General features: G+C 39.1%; 1 long non-coding RNA gene across 2 annotated transcripts in view; it reads right to left on the bottom strand.

The window, feature by feature from the left end:
- Positions 1-15,153, bottom strand: part of LOC110358824 (uncharacterized) — a 53,417-nt gene that overhangs the window by 30,057 nt on the left and 8,207 nt on the right. The window contains exons 2-5 of one of the 2 annotated variants that reach the window (XR_010474631.1): positions 14,787-14,882; positions 13,824-13,920; positions 7,377-7,478; positions 3,975-7,289 (exon numbers count right to left, since the gene is read on the bottom strand). This is a non-coding gene — a long non-coding RNA (uncharacterized LOC110358824). Of the gene's footprint in view, positions 1-3,974; positions 7,290-7,376; positions 7,479-13,823; positions 13,921-14,786; positions 14,883-15,153 lie in introns of those variants that run through there. The other variant, XR_002413586.2, reaches the window with a different exon arrangement.

The following is a 15,153-nucleotide window of genomic DNA, read 5'->3' as shown; positions in this document are numbered from 1 at the left end:
TCAGAGGGGCATCACAAACCAGGACACGAGATGAGGTTCCACCAAGGTAGACTGGGGGGATACACTGATTGTGGTGCTCAGACACTGGCCACAGTCCTTACTGTTATTTCAGTGAATTATTTTGGACATTTTTAAGGCCAAAATATCATCTTGTAGAGAGATCAGACTGTCCCTGTAGATTCTTACCATAAGCTCATAATACTGAGCTAAGCTAGGATTTATTGTAGTGAGCCCTGTACATCCTAATTAGAAATTTCAAGTTCTGAAGACTCAACTACACTTCATTAAGCAGTTTCAGTGGTTAATTAACCTTCCTGCACAAACTGTGCGTCTTATTTTTATTCTAACTTCTTCTGGCTCTAACTTTCCAAGACTGTGTTTTGCTAAGAATGTGTTTGCTGCAGCAATTCACCGTAAGAATGTCATGTTTCTGGCCTGATGGTACCAGATAGCCAGATAGCTTTTTACATGCCTTATCTTATGGTCATAGTCCTATTTAGGGCAGAGATTTCTCTGATTGTGGTTTGTTAGATAAATACCTCTGTGTCAGAAATATTATACACACAAGTCCCCTACAATCACATACACACATACATGCACACACACACACAGCGGTATTTAGTTTCTCTTTAACCCTCCTTACCAAGCTAAATTAACCTAATGATTTATAGCTTTCAAGGATAGATTTTTATGTATTTTACTACGTCATATTTTATAATCCACAAAAACAGACTAACAACCACAACCATGGCACACACAGCAGTCACACAGGAGTACTTTTATTTGAAAAAAAAAATGTTTTCTCTTTATTGTACCCGTGCACAATTATACAAAAGATATCATGTTGCTCACTCCAGTAATTTTCATCTTAGAAGTCAGGTCAATAGTCAGATATTTTAAACTAGTATTTTGCTAGAGGAAGAGTCAACCAACTTGTCCAGCTCTCACTGAAGGTGCTCCATGGAGGTGTTAATTTCAAACCCAGGAATTTTAGGTCTATGTGGATCTTACATCTCCCATCAGGAGCAGAAACAGTAGGGACGCAGGGGAGCTGGCTGACAAAGGGGGAGGTAACTCACCAGTACAGTCTGTTCTCTGTGTTAGTATTGCTAAATCTACTTCCTTTGGCAGCTCAGCTCCCAGCAGTGAACGAAATACCACATTGGCTTCATACCTTTGTTTTAGATGCATGCAGATGCTAAAAAATAAGCTGAATGCTGGGACATACATGTTAACAACATATTAACCAGTATCTACCCTGTCAGCTCAATCTTTTTTGTAATGATTGCTCTGGTAAAAGGGTAAATGGTCTACTAGCAGGGTCATACCTTATGAAGAAATTCTTATACACCTCCACAAAAGTTATATTACAAAGGTTGATCCATCCTTAGAATATTTCTAGGGAGGGTGTTTTTTTTTAGAAATTTTGACCCATCTAAACCCAAGATCTATTTCAGCAGCACAGAACAAAGGCTCCTAACAATGGGGAAAGTTTTGTCTTCAGTAGTGCATATGGTGTTTATGAAACTCTGCTTCCTTAAAACGTAAAAGACAAGCAGATTTTAAATGCTGGTAAAAATAATCAAACAGTGGACATAATAAGCCTGGCATTCTAAAGTAAACAGTTGATGGATTCATTTGATCTGTGAAATATGCTCTAACACAGAGAAAGCCAAAATACATCCAAACAGTTAATGTGGTTCGATATTTCTGTTTATTAAATGAGTATTTTAGTTTGGATGAGTAATGGATTTGTAATAGAATATTATTGTAGGCTCCCTTTATGTTTACTTTCAGAGGGTTTTATGATTTAAAGAGTAATGCTTTAATTCTTGCAATTGTGTGATCCTTTGCATTAACTGCTTATCATGATCATTAACATAAAATCAACCAGTAGATAAAGACTGATGCTGAGGTAGTTCTTAGCTAGTTTGGTTGGCTTCTTCATCTTTGTTTAATCAGAAAATGCAGATTTTCTTCCATAAATTAAAGTCAAATTTGATATTGTGACTGGACATAAATTTCTCATAATTTCTTGAGGCACAAAACCATGATGGCAGAATGGAGCATCCAGTAGAAAGGTGATACCAGGAGTTAATCATCTTAATTGTATCTTATTCTGAAGTTCCATTTCTCAAATGCCACTTCCCAGTGATTAGATTTTATTATGCCTTTATGGAAAGGTCAAAAAGCTTACACCACCAAACAGCTGTTCAGTGTTGAAATGTATATCCATAGTGATCTTCTCTTCTAAACTTGTAAGTTTAATTCCTTGCATATAAAGAGACTTGCTTTGTAGTTTTTGCTCCATTTTATAGTATTTTTATATTTTTCTCAGATTTCCAATTTCCTCCTGAAACGCAACTATTCTCTTAGACACAACATTTTACACTCAACGTTACATGTATGGGCACAGCCACTTCTCTGCTTGGTGCCCTGTTTTGTACCTCCAAGATGAAGATATATGCAGATGCCTGTGGGACATTTGCTTTCTAGTGCATGGAGTTCCTCTGAGCATTTGCCTTGAGGCGATCACCACAGATTACTAAATAACACCCTGTGTGACTGCTTGCCGGGACAGCTGTGCATCCTAAAACCAGAACTTGAAATTTTGTTCCATTTGTATTATTTTGTATTTAGTTTTACATCATGCCCATCATGACAAGCAAAATAAGTCATTCAGCTTGCACAGCACAGGCGACTTTTTTTCCTTATTTACCACTCTGCCAATTTCTCTGTCATCTGCACACATGATTAGCACAGATGTGATGTCAGCATCTAAAATGATTTTGCATCAGATGGAGCCACTCTCTAGCGAGCCCACTAAAAAAGCGCAGCTTTTTTTACATGTTCCTAATAATAATTCCATTTTGTATCTATAATTGTCCCAGGTTTCAAGCTGCTCCATGTTAATTCCACATAGGACAAGTTTTTAAATGAAATAGTGATGTGGTTCTAAGTTAGTATTGAAATCTCAGATAAAACCCTATTTTCTGGGAAACAAGCTTTCCTATAAATGCTGTGTAGGTGGGGAATGATCGAGTTTGATATCACTTAATTCCAGCTTCCTCCTTCACCCAGTGCGAGGGAGGTCCAGGAGGAGTGTCCTGGCTCAACAGCGGATCAAGAGCTTCCCATATTCATCCCTTTGTGTCCCAGTATGTACATTCTCTATAGGGACCAGCCTGAGAATTGGTGAGTTCAGAGGGCTGTCAATACCTTCTTCCTCAATTGCTCTGTTCAAAAACACATAGCTAGTTCCATTAATTTACTAGGATTTACTTTTTTGCTCTAAGTTTAAGATATGGCTAGAAATGTCATGCACACACTTATTGAATTATATTATTTGAGTGGTGAAAACTGATAAATGCTGCAGCCTCAGAGCCAGGCCTAAGCATGCTAGGTGTTAATCAAATAAAAACAGACGAAGTAGTCCTTGTCCAAAGGGACTATGTTAACCCAAAGTTGTTTTGTTACACTTCTGATTTCTAGTACTCTCAGCTCTTCATAATATTTCTCATCAGTAATATTGTGCGTTAACACATCAAGGTCATTACATGTGAACCTATCAAACAAAATGCAAGACATCAACTTCATTTAAGATGGTTTAACACTTTTAACACTAAGGGTCTGGTCTTCAACAGTGCAAAACATGCTCTGGACTATTCTGAAAGCCTCCAAGGTACGTTGTTTCCAGTGTGAACTCAGGACTTCCAGCATCTCTGAGGAAGTTCTTAAACCCTGGCAGGTGGAGTTCAATAAATAGCTAGAAGTTTATTAATAAAATAAGTCTTGGCACAACATGAGCAAAAAAAGAGCCAAATACTCACCTAAGGTAAATGGTTACATTACCATCAAATAGAGTAATGCTAATTTATACCATTTCCTGAATTTATACATTTTCTATTGGACTTTAAAAGCAGCCCATGGTTTATGTATACTTATATTCACACTTTTCAGAAGACTGCATCGAGTATCTTTTCCTCTTTCCATTACACATCCGACTAAACTGCAGCCAAACCAGGAAATGCCTACAGCCACTGAAAGGATGTCTGCAAATCAAAATTGGCCTAGAAAATTCTGCCAAATAATAGTCTCCCAGCCTTCTTGTAATTATTACTTTTACCTGTGACACATCCTACTTATCTTCCCTGTATTTTTTTTTTGTCTGCTGATTTTTGGAAAGAGCTATTGTGTTCTGCACTTTGTCTTATTTTTTTGTCATTCATATCCTGGCTACAAACCTGACTCCTGTCTCTTCATGAACCTTAAACCATCCTGATTTGAAAGCTGAACATGCTCAACCTTCTGTTCATGTTTCATTTTCACTGGCCTCTTTCTCTTCCCTTCCTCTACTCCTAAGCAAATATATGACCAGCTCCGAAATTCACATGGGAAAACCTGAGGTTTATATTATTTTTTCATAAAAAATAAATCCTCATTTTGGTCATCCCTGGACTCTTTTTGATACATTTAATCTGACGATTTTAAGCCAAACCAAAGGAACTTAAGTAAATACTTTAAAAGACTTTATAATGGTCATGCTAGAGGCCTCCAGCCTTTTTCCTCAAACTTGCCCTACAGTTTTTAGACTGAAGTTTAATTTCCATTTCTGATTTAAACAGGCAATGTACACAAAATACATGCCAAGAAAACATACAGATGTATCTATCCTGAACAGTCAGACAAAGATATCAAAGGCAGTTTGACTGCTGGAAGTCACAGCAGATGGCATTGACCCCTTTGGTCCCTTGTCATGGCACGCAGGCACACACCTCTTAGCTGTTTCAGGTGTATTACTGTGATTTCCAAGAGTTGTCAAGCAGATTTGGGAAATGGAGAAATAGACTTTTAATGGCCACTCGTAATATGTTTTCCATATCATGTTAAGTGAATGGAGTTATGCTGCCATTAAAATAGTTAGATTGTCTGCCAACTTTATAGAAACAACCCAGTTGAAGCACCTGAGCACTGCCTTCTTCTTGGCCCAGTACAGCTATAAATATTTAATATTCACAGTGCAAGAAAGATCTTAATAAAAATATTTGGCTTGAAGTCTTGAATGTCAAGAGCTTTTCCCGAAGTTCTTCCCTCCCTAAACACAGTCAAACCTCCTAGAGTAACTGGGAAACAATGTAGTGGAACCGATAGGGCTATCTGATTGCTTTAAAGCAACATTGGAGCAGGGAAATTGGAGATTTATGCTAGCCTTTATTTCTGACTTGGAGCCCAAATTAGGTGACCTAAGCTATGAGAACACCTATCAAAGGTAACCGTCAAGCGAGCTTTTAAAGTACACACCTGACCTGTTAAATAAAAGAATCTTTCATGTTGTGGTTGATATGGCTCAGCGATGTAGCTAAGGAAATACTGACACCTTTACAATTGTGCTTCTCTCTTGCTCTTTTAATGTATTTTTATACTGACCGCTCACACAGTAGAAGTGACAATGGGTATGGACCACAAAGTCAGCAGAGTCTGTTCCAAGGGCTAATGAAGCTGGTGGAGAATCCAGGCTTTGGGCTGACATTCTAGAAATGTAGCACAATTACATGTATAATGTAAAGTGAGGGCTTGGGTGGGTAGGGGAAATATGACCTGTGATTAATCTGACCTTCGTTTACTTTGTTGAATCAAGCTCCTCGTTCAGTGTGGGCCATAATCAGTCCTGCCACCTGTGAGTCTTTGTTAAACCAGCACTGTTGTTTAGTCAGCTGTGAAAAGGGACCTAGAGAATAGTTTCTTCAGTGCAAGGTGTTAATGTCAGTCTCCCACACACATCCACTTAGAAACAGAACCAAATTTCCTTTTACAGGTTCTTCAACTGAAAGGTGAACGATCTGAATCACCATTCCACCCAGAGTAGGTGTAATTTCTTTTAACTTACATGACAGCAATCAAACTCAGATAGCACTAATATATCATTTCTCTTCTTTTTTATTCAAGTTTCAAAGTTTTCTGGAAACTTTAAGATTGAAGCAAGAGGCTGATCTGCGAAACATTTTATTAGTTCACTTTCAACTGATATGGCTAGCAAAACCCAATGTAGATGCAGTTGTTCAAGAAAAATGTGTGCCTTTTACCCATACATCTAGGTTCGGAGAGCTGGTTTAAATATACTGGAAACAGAACCCTTTCTGTGGCACAAGGAACACCGCCAGCAACATGGTTTGCCATTTTAAATTCATAGACATGTCCCCTCACGTATAGACTCAGTTCTAGTAGCCATTAAGGTTTAATGATAAAATTAATAAACCCTAAATGTTGAATAAATCCTATATGTGAATAAACGTAGAGTGTTCAAGCATTCTTGGGGGATGCCAGTGTAAGCATTAATTAAATGCTATAAAAAAATCATTTTATTATGTTTCCATAGACAGCTAATAAGGGAAAAGCAGTGATACAGACAGACAAAGGCAAAAGTTTAAAAGGTCAAGGTTTCAATTACTGTAGGTACCATAGCTCCATGGACTGCAGGGAATTCATAGCAATACACACTTGTTGAAAAGCTGGCCTTATTTTACAATTACAGAATCCATTTAGTGGGTACATTGTGGGAGTCAAGATACAGTGTTGTACAGGAAGAGTCAACAGACACATCTGATTTCCCCACCTCTTTTTCTGAGCTACCTTAGATCCAACCACTCCTCACAAAAGAGGGTTATTTTCTTGTTGTTATAAATAAAGGAGATTTTTTTTTTCTTCCCCCCACCCCCCCGTAAAACCCTCAAGGAAACAAACTTTTCTTGGTTTTATTCTAAGATACTTAGGTAAGGTCACCTCTTGTTATAAAGTTCTGTGCTGGCCTCGCTGAGGTACAGTGCAGTAAAATCTGTATTTGGTGCTACTGGGATTTTAGAACAGGATAGTAACACATGCTGATTCGCCAGCTTTAACACAGACATCGTTTTGGTAGTAAAGACATACCACAGTCTGTGTCCCAGCTGGGAGCAAATCCCACAGCAAATGGGACCATTTGTTATGACTTGTGGAAATGTATAGCACTGCCTAATGTGGGAAAAAAGTAATAAAAAGATGGATGAATGCCCATCCAATTCTCTATTTGCTAAAAAAATCTAGATAAGAATGCTTTAAAAGATAAACTATTAATTGGCACATTTCTCAATAATTTATGAAGAAGGTTAAATGCATGATAAAATGTGTACAAGGAAGGGATTTTCTTCTGGTTTTTTTTTTCACCTTTAAGCTACCGGGAAGGCTAATTCTCTCATAACTTTACTTGAGGAGTCATCAGAGACCTCACATGTTCGCTTTGAACTTTTTCTGCCCTGAAGAAAGACAGAGATAATTTTTCTCTTGAGTGTTTTTCAGTACTTGAGTTAAAATCAAAACCAAACAGTGTGAATAAAACTCACCTTCCCTCTCAGTACTTAGGATTTATTTGCATAGATTTTTCTGCTGTCATAATTTTCTCCTCTTCTCCTTTGTCCAGAAATCTGGAGCCTCTGAGGAGTCCCCTAGGAAAGGATGATAAGAGATTAATTTTTACCACAACGCAAATATATAGATCCAGAGATATATACATCATCTGATCTTTTATAATTAAAGAGAAGGAAAAAGAACATAAACACAACCCTCCCCTCCTTTCACAATCCATTATCAGTAACAATACCTTCTTCCATAGAGACTCTCACATGTGTCCTTCATTATTCTGAAAGAATAGCATAAGATTGGCTTGATTTATTATTGACATTGTTCCCTGACCTTAAAAAAATGCTGTCTTTAAATCCACCCCACAGAAAAAAATGCTGAATGAATTTCTAAAAGGTGGGTGAAATAGTTGCCATAGCCTTGAGGCGGCAACAATGTAAATGATAACAAGTTATTCTGGTTTTACACGTCTGTTCACCTTTATATAGATTCTACCACCTCTGCGTCTCATACTGCTTGTGTTAATGCTCAGAAAGTTCTTTTGGGCCCTATAAACGGTCCCATAATATACTTGAATGTAAACTAAAATGGTTTCCTCTAATTCTCTGTTGCCTATTTAATGAGCATATTCTTACTTTGCACAACATTTACCTAGCACCCGGCTTTGCCACCCGTACACAGTCTCCCACTTTATAACCGTTTTTGGGTTTTTTTTTTCTTCATTTCAGTACAATAGGTTGGATTGTGACAATTGCTTGTTCAGTTTCAGGGAAAGTAAAAAATACAATCTCCTTCTGCAAGAGCAGCCCACATCTTGAATCCATATGTTTGAATATGTAGGAAAACTGGATCTGATGCCCCCACCATAAGCAAATTAAGGCAGGAAAGGGTGATGATTGTGTCTGGAAGAGCAAGGATTGATCCAGTCTATAACTGTACCCTTAAGAGTGGTTGAATGGATGCAAAATTGAGGTAAAAGATGCTATGGTTTTATTATGACCCACTGTATAGCATGTTTCCCTCTTACCCAAGTCAGGAATTTTATGTCAAAATATTCTTACTTAGGGATGGCAAATAAATTTACAATCCAGGTCATTTGCTTCACAACCTGTTGGAGTGAGAAACCTCCCAGTAGTACGAAAACCATCCTGTGAGCTGAATTACATTTTCACCAAAGCCTCTGCAGATCCAGACTGGCTCTTACGGAGGTCAAAGCAGTAACATCTGCTGGCCTCAGCGGTCAAACGTGTCACCAAGAAGTGAGAAGCCCAGACCCAGCTGCTGGCCACAGCTGAACCCCTGCGTGCCCAGCGCCAGGGCACCCTGAGGGGTTCTCCCAGAGACACCTGGCACCTGGTGTCTGGGACACCTATGGCAGCACCACTGACTCTTACAGCTACGACATAAGCTAAGGAAACTCTAAGGGGTATCAGGAACAATATGACACAGCGCTTTATTTTTAATGGAGACATGCTGGTACAATCTAAGGAATAAATATGCAAACATCAAGGCACCTTGGGAAGAACACCAGAGCAGAAAATAGTATATTAGCAGTACCAGAAAGAGACAAGAAGGAAAAAGCAAGGTGGGAGAGGGGTAGGAAGGTATAAGTAGGCAACACAACTCATACCATGCCTGATAAATTTTATTTAAGAGATATCATCTAAAAATCAGTGAAAAGTTCCAGAAGAAAAACATATCTTTTCCACCTTTGTTTCTTTAGAAGCTGATAAAGTAATGAGCAGGCTACAAATTCAGCTAGTGTAAAGGGTTGCACAGAACACCAATTACAGAGCAAAATCTGGGTCTTACTGCCAGTCCAGGTAGCTGCCTCCAAAATACCAGGCAATCTGACTCGTTGCAGTTTGCACACAGGCAAGCACAGGCTGGAAAAGGGATGCTTAAAAAGTTTAACCAAATAATGTATTAGTCCAGGCAGCTGCAGCCATGCTAGACCCAAATACCTCCACAAGAACCCACCTGTTAATGATCCCACACTAGATTTTAGCATGGAAAGGGGCAGATTGCAATTAGAAACATTGAACCTTTTCTTAATCTTTCTTACACAAAGCAAGTTAGCAGTTCCAGGGCTGTAAAGGCTGGAGAGGGAGCAGCCAGGAGTGGGAGAGAGAGGCGGCTGGTCCCAGCCCAGGTTTCACAGGCACAGGAATGGAAAATAACAAGGGAAAGAACAGGTTTCACATTAACAGAGTGGCTGCAATTCAAGCCTGAAAAATTTCAGGGCTTTTTTTCCCCCTCTATTTATATAAAATTTATAATGCAAATACAACCATATTTTTGTAGGCAGTGCCTCTCAGCTCTATTTATAATTTGACCATCATTTTCAAACCTGGCTGATTAATATTAGGCCATTAAAATAATGCTCAGATTTCTAAACAAACGTTCTTCTTTTTTATTGTTGTTGGAAGTGTTGAACTCCTGCCTTCCCCTATGGCATGTGTAGGATGGTTTTGCATTTCACCAGACTCTTAGGGCAAAGTAAAACAAACACTTTGCCACCGCGTAAGAGTATCAGAAATTAGGCTCCTGAGGATATCCTGTTGTAACAGAGGTGCTGCTTTCACCCCAGTCCCCTGCCCCACCAGAGTTAGCCTGTGAGCTTGGAATCACAAACTCACACAAATTTGGGTGGAAAGGGGGTCATCTGTCCTAGCCCCTGCCCAACATTGGGGCAAATTCAAAGTTGGGACATTGTTTTATTTGCAGGAAGCTACAGGGTCTCCCCTTCTCCAGGCTGGACTAACACCGTGCCCCTGTCCTCCCCTTGAGCAAAGCGGGCGCCAGCCCCCGGGGTTCCCCTGCCAAACAGGTTCCCATCCACCATCAACTTTCTCCTGCTCCTCTGGCTGTTGCTGCAGGAGCTTCCTCCAGCCCTAGGACAGGGCTTTGCTTTTGCCTCCCTTGAACTTAACATTGCTGCAGCCTGCCCAGGTCCCCCAAACAGCAGCCCTGCCTGCTGGCGTTATCGACCATCACCCCTGTCCCACCCAATTCATCCCACACCAGCTCAAGTTCTTCGCCTGTTCCACATGCAGGTAGACAGCAAGTGCCACTAAAATCCAAATTGTCTTTGCTGAGGGGTGAAATATCTTGTCTGCGTGAGTGAGCCGAGTCTACAGGGGGTTTCAAAAAGATGGACCCAATTTGAAATCACCCTATCTCCGCAGCCATGGACAGCCCATAAATCACCCTATCTCCGCAGCCACGGACAGCCCATGAATGAAACTCTTACCACTCAAAAGAGTGGTGCATGGAGTTTCAAATGGTTTATGTAAGGGGAAGAGCACAGGGTGACCATGCACTGCAGAGGAAAACGTGAGAAGAAATAAAAAACGTGAAATATACTCCTTTGAAATCGGGTCCATCTTTTCAAAACACTCCATATACTTCTGTGACTTGTTCCCAAATGGTTGCTTGTGCCGACTGCATCCACAGTAACAGCCTACAGATTCACATCACGTGTACCCTGCGTTAAACTCAATGATTTGCCATCAAAATATCCTGACCAGAATTGTATTGTTGCAACTACAGTCAAAAAATCTATTGCTTTATGCATTTGCCACTTTCTCAGTAAGATAACACCTTCACCTTATTTCACAGGGGATCAGGAGGATGAATGCATTATTAATATGGAAAGCATTCAGATTTGGGGGGTGAGAAGCACCAGCACTTACGAATTATCTTATGAATACAATATAAATTATTCAGCAACTCTATCTCCTTTTCACAAAGGAAATCATAAGGTTTGGCCCTACTGAGCTTACAGATTCTTAAATAGAAAGGGAAAAAAAAATCTAAAATGTAAATGTAAAAAAAATGTAAGTACAAATGAAAATACTTTTAACTAGCTCATTAACAAAGTTTGCTCACATGTCACATTTTACTTTAACAGTGGTTTTGTCCACCATTTGAGGAAATAAAAAAGTGCACTTTTCTTATGATGTATGCTCATGTAACTCTAGTTTTACTTTGGTAAGTGCATTTATTAATATATTTTCTTTGCTTATTGCTTTTTTTGGTGGAATGAAATCTCATACATTCTCTAATGTGCCAGCTTTCATTAATTAAAAAAACACAGACAAAAACCAAACCAACTTTAAGATTAAAAGTGTATTGTTATGCCTATGGTAATTTTGCCTATGAGCCAAAACTCCACCCTTAAACTTTCAGAAACTGGAGGAATGTCTATACGGAGATTTTGGAACTCAGCGGACTTTATATTGTTTTCTTTTTCAAGCTCATGCACTTTCACAGCTGTACAGGCTTGTGGTTTAAAACAAAAAGGCAGCTAGTGCCAGAAAAGTGGGGTCTTTTCAAACCTGGAACTGAAGATTTTTTTTTCTTTCCAAATCCTACACAAAGTATAGGGAAAAAAAAAATTCCCCAAACATTTCTTTCTAATTTACTTTGTTAGCAGCAATCTCTCCCACTCATTGGTGTACTTTGGCAAGGAAATTGTTCTGCCAACTGCAAGTAAAATGTACTGAAAGTACCTAACTGATCTGCTGATGGCTCATGTAAATACACTCCTTAAAGGGGTACTAATTTTAGAGATAATTATAAACATTTTACTTGACTCCATTTTTTGTTGACAGCATTTCTCAAGTATTAGTAACCCGTTTTAGGAATAATAAAATCATGTCAATGAGATGCTTACATTCACCACAAAAAAAGTGCAAAATACAGTTCAGAGGGGGAAAAAGAAAATTACCACCTAGAAGATGCCCTTTCTCTCTTGGTCATTCTTTCCTACTCTGGGACCATCTCTAGACAGTATATCAGACCTGCAACCTGTCCACCGCTCCATAATAAATATCTGAAATCTGCTTTGCACATTCTTCTGCAGAAAGAAATTAAGGATGACCCCTTAGCTGCTGTAAATGGGAAGAACTCCATTGGCTTTAATGGAGCTCTGCTGCATTGCACTTCTTCTGGACATCCTCCCTGTGTGTTGAAACATTTCTGATGCACAAGAAAAGGGTGGGGGTATTTTCCAGTAGCTGGAGAACAGGATCTGGGACACCACTGAGGTACCTGTTCTCTTCGCTGCCTCTGAGCAGCCACTTCATATTAATCCACATTAAAACAAAACAAAACAAAACAAAACATTGCTTTAATTACAGCCATAGGAATGTGACTTTTTAGTATATTTTTCAAACCACCATAGATTCTTGTTCCTTACAAAATACAGTTTATTTTGCTGTCTTGTTGAAAGGAAGGCATACTGCTGCAATGATTTCTGGAAGTTCAATTTTTAAATAAACCTATAACCTTTCTATTATATGCAAGCCCTGTGTTTCTCTTTGCTTCTGCCTACCTTTGAGGGATAAGAAGGGTCATGTTTCATCCAAGAGGGATGCTGCATTGTTGCATGAACTCAGGCCTGCAATTGTTGTTCACGAGTGCCTGCACAGGACCTTACACTGACCAACACAGCAGGGCATGGGTATGCCTGGTGACCCAGGCCTTCAGGAAACTCCCCGTCTTACTCCAGCACATCTACCGAGTTCATGGAAGCATAGGATGGTTTGGTTTGGTTTGGTTTGGTTTGGTTTGGTTTGGTTTGGTTTGGTTTGGTTTGGTTTGGTTTGGAAGGGACCTTCAAAGGTCATCTAGTCCAACCCCCTGCAATGAGCAGGGACATCTTCAACTAGATCAGGTTGCTCAGAGCCCCGTCCAGCCTGGCCTGGAATGTCTCCAGGGATGGGGCATCCTCCACCTCTCTGGGCAACCTGGGCCAGTGTTTCACCACCCTCATTGTAAAAAACTTCTTCCTCATGTCTGGCCTGAATCTTCCGTCATTTAGTTTAAAACCATTACCCCCTGTCCTGTTGCAACAGGCACTGTTAAAAAGTCTGTCCCCACCTTTCTTATAGTCCCCTTTTAAATACTGAAAGGCTGCAATAAGGTCTCCTAGAGAGAGAATGCAGGAGTGGGAATGGTCCCAGCCTCTTTACTGGATGACCAAGCCTCAGAAGCTACCACTTGGTAGCTTCTGGGCGGATGTTACTGAGCGTCCTACTGTATCACTAAACAGCAGAAATCTTGCAATGCAACTGGAACATCAAAGCCTTTCTCTTTGAACTGGCGTGATGCAGTAAAGGGCTGTTGTCACGTTGGTCCTCTTGATTTCAGCTGGACTCTTCATGAGGGTAAAGGCTCATGTGTGAGGTTCAAGGTGTGGGTTTGTAAATGAAGCACATTTGCATATTGTGTCTGCGTGTTTTCTTGCTGTATGCAAATACGTACACATAAATACACACTTATGGCTGTGAGCCATAATAATGCTGAAAGATAAGTAAGTTCACGGCTTTGTGTTGGTTGCAAAATCTGATTTTTGCTTTGCTGTTTTATAGCAATTTGTAAACTTGGTAAAAGAAGATAACAAGCAAAAATAAAATATACGCTACCAGAAAGATTCAGGCAAACTCTGCCTTTCCAAGCAATTGGGAAGGTTCCGCGGAAGCGCACCCTTGCGGAAGGCAAGCTGGTTAGCCTCTCCTGGCACTGGATTAAGGCAAGAGATAAAAAGTAATTATATTTCATTTAGTGACCACACAGCAGTTGCAAACGCTCACATGGCTCATGGCAGATAGATCTTCCTAGCTGGGCTACTCATTACTCTTACAATAGTAAACATATACATTGATGAGTGCAAATGTAGACTGTTACGGAAATTGTGTGATATCTGAAAATCTTGCAGCTGCTCCTACTCCCAGTTAAGTTCAAGTTCATCTGGAGGGACTGGGATTTGTAGAACTGAGTCCATAAGACTTAAAAGAACCCCAGTATTTTCTCTATCTGGAAAGTTACAGAGCAATCTGCTTGAATATTAAGACTGTCTCACCCTAATCTTGAGGCTGATTCTGTGAACACTTGGAGCTGAAATTAGACACCATTTCAGCTGATATAATTTTAACCTGATAGTATCCCTGTGTTGCAAAAATCCTTTGTATATTGCATACTGGTTTAAGTATTTTTGCCTTGGGCTAATTTCGGTATCAGGCCCCTTCAAGTTCTAATAGAGAAACCAGTGAATAAATGTACAAATATGCCACAATAAGGATGTAAAGACACTGCCTCTGTTCTTATCACAGAGGGCTCAATCTAAATTTCTTAACATATAGAAACCGAAACTCCTACAATTAGTGTTACACTAGAACTCATTTTTAAAATGTTGATTTTCCATCTAACCTTTCTTTCAAGAGCATTTAATTTTTTATAATGTCTACAATGATTACTTTCAATTCAAAGTTTTTCTTAAAAAAAAAAAGAAGAGAAGAAAAAGAAGAAATATAGTAAGCTTAATCAGTATATACCCAAGGGTACTTTCAGTTCCACTTTTGGTATATTTATGAAAATTCTGGGCTTACCTCATGTATCTCAGTTATGTTTTCTCCAGTCTTTCATGGTTGACGGAGTTAGAGATGTAACTTAGATAAGTTAGTTTGCATTAGATGGTTAACATCCTTAAAAACAAAAAAATAGGGCTGATGAGCTAATTCTATTCTAAGGGTAAGTGAAGAAAAAATTTTATAATGAGGAATTTTATGTAAACAATCAAAAGTATTTCAAGTTGACTCACAGATTTGTAGCCTTCATTACAAAATTTTAATTTAATTTAAATGAAACATTAAAATTCTTGAGAACAAAAGAACAAAAGAACTTGGTACAGAAAATATAAAACAATATAATGTGTTACGCTCACTTAGTATTTCCCTCTTTGTCAAGAAAAAAAGA

This window comes from Columba livia, chromosome 1 (assembly GCF_036013475.1).
Source record: "Columba livia isolate bColLiv1 breed racing homer chromosome 1, bColLiv1.pat.W.v2, whole genome shotgun sequence".
In the NCBI taxonomy this organism is placed as follows: Eukaryota; Metazoa; Chordata; class Aves; order Columbiformes; family Columbidae; genus Columba; species Columba livia.
Note: the sequence above shows the minus strand (reverse complement) of the source record. Positions and strands in the feature narration are given on the sequence as shown.